The sequence below is a fragment of the Orycteropus afer genome, unplaced genomic scaffold (genome assembly GCF_000298275.1).
Source record: "Orycteropus afer afer isolate SDZICR_OR568_19922 unplaced genomic scaffold, OryAfe1.0 scaffold00896, whole genome shotgun sequence".
NCBI classification, from domain to species: Eukaryota; Metazoa; Chordata; class Mammalia; order Tubulidentata; family Orycteropodidae; genus Orycteropus; species Orycteropus afer.
In genome coordinates, this window is record NW_006922483.1 from 149245 (window position 1) to 156851 (window position 7607).

At 42.6% G+C, this 7607-nt stretch overlaps 1 protein-coding gene and 1 non-coding gene across 2 annotated transcripts in view; both read right to left on the reverse strand.

The window, feature by feature from the left end:
• The window catches only part of GABRA3 (gamma-aminobutyric acid type A receptor subunit alpha3), a 226732-nt gene that overhangs the window by 87682 nt on the left and 131443 nt on the right, over positions 1-7607 (reverse strand). The window lies entirely within an intron of this gene.
• On the reverse strand, positions 4172-4275 carry LOC122151916. The gene has a single exon (XR_006164340.1). It is a non-coding gene; the product is annotated as a U6 spliceosomal RNA (small nuclear RNA).

Genomic DNA, 7607 nt, shown 5'->3' on the forward strand with positions numbered 1-7607 from the left:
ATTAATAAAAATTACAAACCACTGGCAAATTTAACAAAGGGAATGAAGAGAAAGATGCACATAAGAGTGATAAGAAATGCAATGGGCAATGTCACAATAGAACCAACTGAAATGAAATGGGTAACAGAACACTATGAAGAACTGACTCCAAGGAATTTGAAAACCTGTATGAAATGTACAGATTTCTAAAACCATACCACCTAGCTAAACTATCACAGCCTGAGGTAGAAAAACAAAAGAGGAAACTGAACAGGTCATTAAAAAAAAAAAAAAAAAAACCTACCAGCACAATAGAAGTCCTGGGCCAGATGCTTCCCTGGAGGATTCTACCAAACTTTCAGAGAAGAGCTGGCACTGATCCTCCTCACATTATTCATTTTATGAAGTCAGCATAACCCTGATACCAAAACTAGGCAAAGACAACACAAAAAGAAAATTATACACCAATATCCCTCAAGAACATAGGTGCAAAAATTCTCAACAAAGTCAGAGCTGATAGAATCTAACAACTTGTCAAAAATGTAATACATCCTGACTAGGTGGGGTTCATACCCGTTATCCAAGGATGGTTCATACATTAGAAAAGCAATCAGCGTAATCCACTACATAAATAAAACAAAGGAAAAGAACCACATGATCATATCAATCTATGCAGAAAAGGCATTTGACAGAAACCAATATCCATTCCTGATTTAAAAAAAAAAAAAAACTCTTTGCAAAATAGGAATAGAAGGGAAATTCCTCAACATAATTAAGGGCATATACACAAAACCAACAGCCACCAATGGACCACAGGAAACATAGCTCCCACTACCCTGAGAGCTGAAGAACTATTTGGTGCCTGGCTACCACTGCCCACTGCTCAGGATCAAGGATCACAACGGAAGGTCCTAAGCAGAGAGGGAGAAAAAAGGTAGAACAAAATTTAAGATCATGAAAAAGCCCAGACTTACTGGCCTGATAGAGACTAGTGGAAGCCCTGAGACTGTGGCCCCTAGACACCTTTCAAGCTTGGAACTGAACCCACCCCTGGGGATTACCTTTCAGCCAAACAATAGATAAGACTATAGCGTACTAACACCAGTCAGGAACGTCCTACTCAGTATGATCAACGCTATGAGAGGAAAAGGGCAGCATTTGCCCCAAAGCAGAGCTCAGAAGGCAGGAAGACACAGGAAAAGGGCAAAGGGAGGAAGGGCGAAGAGTGGTGTTACATTCAGGGGACTGCAACCAAGATCAAGAAATCAACTGTGCAGAAATTGTTGAATAGAAAAATAATTTGCTCTGTAAACTTTCACCCAACTCTCAATAAAAAGTCAAAAAAAAAAAAGTTGGAAATTAAAAAATAAATAAAATCCAAATGTGTCTCATTCCCCTGCTATAAACGCTTCAATGGGTCCCATTGCTTTCATGCCAACACAGCTTAAAAGCATCTCTCCCCACCCTAGATCACTTCCCTCCGCTCCTTGGTCCAATCACACTGAACTTATTTTTGTTCCTTTGGTATATCATCACTCACTGCCTCCTGGGCCTTCACATATGCTATACCCCTCTCTCTGACACATTTCCTTTCACTCTCTTTTTTAAAAAATTCATTTTATTGTTGTTGAGAATATAGGCAGCAAAGCATACACTAATCCAACAGTTTCTCCACATACCATTTAGTGACACTGATGACATTCTTCAAGTTGTGCAACCATTGTCACCCTCCTTTCTGAGTTGTTCCTCCCTCATTCGTGTAAACTCACTGCCCCTTAAAGTTCCCATCTAATCTTTCAATTTGCTCTTGTCACTCTGATCCCATATAAATAGTTCTTAAAAGAGCAGAATGATCAAGGCAGGCGGTTTTTGATACTGAAGCTAAACTGTTGTTTGGTTTGAAGAAGACTTCAAGAGCATTTTTTGTTTAAGCTTTAAAGACTAATTCAGGGCAATAGTTTCAGGGCTTTAGCCATCCTTCATAGCTCCAGGATATCTGGACTCCATGAAAACTTTACATTCTGTTCTGCCTTTCCCCCCTTTTGATCAGGCTTCTTCTATGGAATCTTTGATCAAAATGTTCAGTAATTGTAGCCAGGCACCATCTAGTTCTTGTGCTCTCCTGGCAAAGGAGGCAGTTGTCCATGGAGGCAGTTAGCAACACATTCCATCTCCTCCTTCTATTCCTGACTCTCCTTCTTCCTCTGCTGCTCAAGGTGAATAGAGACCAATTGTTGGGCCTTGGACGGCCACTTGTAAGCTTGTAAGACCCCAGGCACTATGCAACAGATGAGGAGGTAGAAGAGAAACACTAAACAAGGTATCAGGCCAATTACCAGGGACATCCTATGAAACCATGATAGTAAACCTCCAAACCAAGGACCCGAATCCCATGATGATTTTGGTCATACATAAGCACCTCAGTAGATACTCTCTTTTTTTTTTTTTTTGTCATTGTTGTAAACATGTCTGTCACACAACTTTTGCCAATTCAACTTTTTACAGGTGTGCAACTTATTGACAATTCCAATATTCACCTCTGTAACCATACCCTTAACCAATGCAGTATTTTCATCACTGATAAGCCCCCTTTTCCCCTCCCTCCCACCCTTGGTAATCACTAATAACCTTTTTTCTCTATACACTTTCCTTTTCTTGTCATTTTGTATCACTGAGATCACACAATAATTGTCCTTCTGTGATTGGCTTATTTGACTCAGCTAACGCCTTCCAGCTCCATCTGTATTGTAGTGTGCATTGAGACTACATTTCTCCCTCCCCCCTGTCTTTCAATCTAATTTACTTCTACTCAGTTTTTTAGGTTTCGGTTTAAAAGTTATCTCCTAGGGAGTTCATTGTGGCTACTTCCTGCACAGCTGCCTTGTTGGCCCTGCCGGCTACTCGCGAGGCGTGCTGTCGTTCTCCTCCTGCTTCTCCACTGGGGCTTGTCTAGTTGTCTTCTCCTCTAGAATATGAGCTATGTGAGGGAAGAGACCACAGCTCTCTTGGTCACCATTTGTTCCTAGTGCCCAGTCTCATTAACCCTCCAGGAAATAGTTTTGATAACAATAAACAAATGGGAGCTCTAATACCAATAGCAAAGCTGTTGCTGTTCAGTCAACTCCTATTCCTGACAACCCTATAAGACAGGGTGGAACTGCCCCATTGGGTCTTCAAGGCTGTAATCTTCACGGGAGCAGACTGCCACATCTTTCTCCAATGGAGCGCTTGGTGGTTTTGAACTGCTAACCTTTAGAATGGCAGCTGAGCGCGTTAACCACTATACTACCAGGACTCCTTTGAAAGTTCTAATAAGAAACATGGATTTCTGAGAGATAGTGTCACTTTACAAATACAAGCATGCAGTTTTCTCTGCCTGGAAGACCCTCAGTGTAGTCCTTTATCTGTTTGATAGCTACCCATACATTCTTTCAGATCCAAGAGGCAGGATAACTATCACTTCCTTCAGTAGCTTTCCTCGCGGCTCCCCCATGATTTGGGGTGCTCCTTACCCTGTGCTCCCATCACATTTTGCACCTCACTCTATTGAAGGACTTTTAGGAGCCTGGCAACCTACTTCCCAAAGGGCACAGCCGTCACAAACCCAAGGGAGCACAGTTCCACTCTGAGTTGGAATCGAGGAGGCAAGTGTTTTATGTCTGTGTGTGTGTGTGAGTGAGTGTGCAGCAATCTGTGCACAACTCTGCTAAGAGTATGGCCACATCATATTGGTCTCTATAGCTCATCACATATTCCAGCGCCTTGAACATAATCAGCACTCTGGAATACATCGAGTGAATGAGTCCAGCCAATGGGAAAAAATCTAGTTAAAAATATTTGTGTCTCCTACTCAGATCTAACTCACTGCCACTGAGTCAGACCCAACTCCTAGCAACCCCTCCTTGGGTTTACAAGGCGGTATCACTACAGAAGTAGATTGCTCAACCTGCTTTCTGAGGAGTGGCTGGTGGGTTTGAACCGCCAGTCTTCTGGTGAGCAGTCAAATGCCTTAGGCACTGCGCCACCAGAGCTCCCCCTACCCAGATAGCCAATGGAATCATGTTTGTTACTGTTTTCTCCACTGTGCAACATTTATATACAATCGGTATACAGAGCAACATAATGACCATGTTTACTCATCAAGAAATAAAATGTCATTACTAGAGATGAAGTTGACTACTATCCATATCTGAAAACTGGAAATTATTTCACAAATGGGTGTTGTGTCATCTTGTGCTGGGATTATGTTAATCTTCTCTGTCTCTGCCCATTTTAGCGCATGTGCTGCTGAAGCAAGTGGCAGGTAATGGGCTTTGTCCCGCATTTTTATGGTCGTCCTGGGGTCCTAAGACGAGGCAAGGCAGGGCTTCCTTCTGAAGTGTCCTAGTTACATAGCAACATAAGCCTTGACCAGATGTTTTACTAGGAAACTATCCTCCTGCTGTTATCCCGTGGGATCCAGACAAGATTTCTGAGGGTCAAAATAATAATAGGGGTATTGCAGAAGAGCACTTTCTGAAAAGTTTCAAGTGTTCTGCAGCCTTTATCCAATTTGTGCTTCTTTTTGTGCCTACGAGACAAGCACAATTACTAGAGTGAGGAGCTGGAGAGAGAAGACAGTATGACTTACAAAAGCTCACCAGATGAATCCATTGTAGGGACATAAATGGAACTTAGTTGTTACATGTCAGAGCTTAGTCCTCTCTCCAGACCCACCTTCCTGGGTCTAAGGGGAAGCATCTGCTGCGCAGGACAATAGGCACCTCATCGCCTTCTGGCTCTTGCACTTCTTCTGCTGTGCACTTCAGAATAAGCCTGAGGACATTTCCCAAAGAATCCTGTCTCCAACTGCACATTCCTGTCCTCTTCAGATCAGATGAAGGTGTCAATGGCATCTTCTGCCCATTCTGCCAACTCTGTTTTAACGTATCTAATCCTGACCCAAGCCATGATATTTTTAATTGCCTCATCTGCATGCAAAAGCTGGACATTGACCCAGGAAGACCAAAGAAGACTTGCTGCATTTCAGTTATGGTGGTGAAGGCTACCGAATATCCCATGGACTGCCAGAAGAACGAACAAATCTGCCTTGCAAGGAGTACAGCCAGAATGCTCCTTAGAGGGGAGGATGCTGACACTTTGTCTTATGCAATTTGGACAAGTTATCAGGAGGGCCCAATCCCTGGAGAAAGGCATCCTGCTTGCTAAAGGAGATGGTGAGGGTAAAAGAGGAAGCCTCCGCGAGATATACTGACACAGTGGCTGCAACAATGGCCTCAACATGGCAATGGCTGGGAGGCTGGTGCAGGACCAGGCAGTTTGTTTCTATTGCACACAGGGTCGCCATGGGTCAGAACCAACTTGATGGCACCGAACACAACAAAATCCTTTGTTCTGCTTCACCTCTACCTTCTTCTATTTACATCCTATTCTTTCTTCTCTCTTCTCTATCCCACCTCCAAAACTCAGACCCACGTATCTCCCTTTCTGCATCTTCATCCACTGGTCTCAATTAGAAATTCATCACTTCTCACTTTGACTACTCTAGCTCCCTCCTAATTTTCCCGAAATCCAGTCTTGCTCTCTTCAAATGCATTCTTTACACAATAGAAAGTCATATATAAATTGGTCAACTGACCACTTCATTCCCTTGCTGAAATCCTTCCACTCCCAGGATGATGCTCCAATTCTTTCGTGTCGCATAGAGTGGCTTCATGAGTTGGCCCTGCCTTCCCCCGCATTCACATCTCTTCCCATATCCTCCTTTCGTGCTACATTCCAATACTGCCTTGGCTAAAGTTGACTCCTCTATACCATTCCATTTCCTGCAACTGCTCACTTGGTTTTCTCTGTCTAAACTCTCCTTCCGCTTTTCCCACTCCCAACCTACAATTTGCTTGGCTAACTCTGATTATCTAATACCACAAGAACTAACACTGGTCATAGTCATGAGCAGCTTCAGTGTTACCTCACCCAGGGACTCTGCTCAGCCTGACCCAAACGAATGGGTCAGACGTCCCACCTTTACTCCTCCATAATTACCCATATCTTTGGCATTTCAATGAAGATTTTTGTAATTATTATTCTTCTTTTTCCTTTCTTACGTTTTGGACACCTCACGTTAAGGACAGAGGGCATATCTTATTAATGTTTGCATCCACAGAATGCAGTACAGAGCCACGTTTGCATCAGAAAGCCAAAAATGGTGAAGGAATAAATTAACGTTTGAATACTTATCTTTCTGCCAGCCACAATTTTGCTCCCTCTTCTTCATCTCTTCCACTGCCCCTTCCCCACCTTCTCTATGTCTTCTCTTCTTTCTTTCCATCTATGACAGCCTCTTCTCTAATTTCTCCTGTCTTTTTAGGATATCCTAATATGTAACATCTTTATTTCACTCGGTCTTTTCACCTTGTCTACTATTTTCCCTCCTCTCTCATTCTTTTTTCTCTAGCCAATCAGCCAACTCTCCCTGGTACACATTAGCTATCTACAGAGAGAGATGATTTTAATATTATTGACCTCTTCTCCACATTACCTCCCCTTCCCTCCCCATCTTCTTCTCTCTTCTATCCATGTTTCCCCTTTTCCCCCTCATTCTTTCTTCTACTCTATACTCACTTCTCTTCTAGTCTCTTAGCAACTCCCCTCTCATCCAAATTTTTATGTGTCCACTTGCTATCCATTCTTTTCTTGGCTACCTTCTATTCACCCAAATTCTTGCAGGAAGTATATCGGAAATAACAAATGTGAAGGAACAGAGACTAATATATTGGCTGGATTGAAATCCATCAATGATCACGGTGATGACACAGAGCTGACTCATCAGCAACTAACAGCAACAGTATACAGGCAGGCACCCTTCATGGACTCAACACACATTTACCAAGTTTGCATTATTTGAATTTCATTGTGCAAATAACAAAGACACAAATTTAAAATAGCCATAGAATCTGCACTGGAGGATCTCATTTGTACATTCCATAAATGTCAGCTCAGGCAAAATTGACACTCGATGTGGAAGAGAGCTTCGGGAAGTGAGAACTGACAACAAAGGAGCTAGTATAAGCATAAAAATCAAACACAAGAACCAAGAGTCTCCTAGTGCTTGGGCAAAGAATCTTCTTGCATTGCAAATACTTTAGAACATATTCTTTTTAGGAAAGCATAGAGAGGTGCATGGGAGGTACAGACAACAAAGATGAACCCTTTTGCACAAAGAGTACTGTGTTGTCAGTGAAGGTAAACATTGATCTACAGGTGGATAGATGGGTGGACAGGCTGAACAATTAGGTATGTCTATGCAGGGGGAACTGTACCCAAGACCATGTATAGAGTTGGAAGATAATGCTTCTACAAGTGTATTGGCATATTCTTTAAGAATTACCAGGTGTATAGTAAAGCTGACAAGGGACAAGGTTGTAGCACTTGGCCACAGCCAGCTACCAGGAGGGAGCAAGTAGTTGGACCTATGGGCTCGGGACCATGGTGGTAGGGGACATCAAGCTCAATTGAAATAACATACTACACTAAAACATTTCCTCACATCCTACTTTGGAAGGAAGACCTACAAGGAAGACCCGTTCATATGAGTGCTATTCAAATTTATGCCCCAACCACCAAAGCCA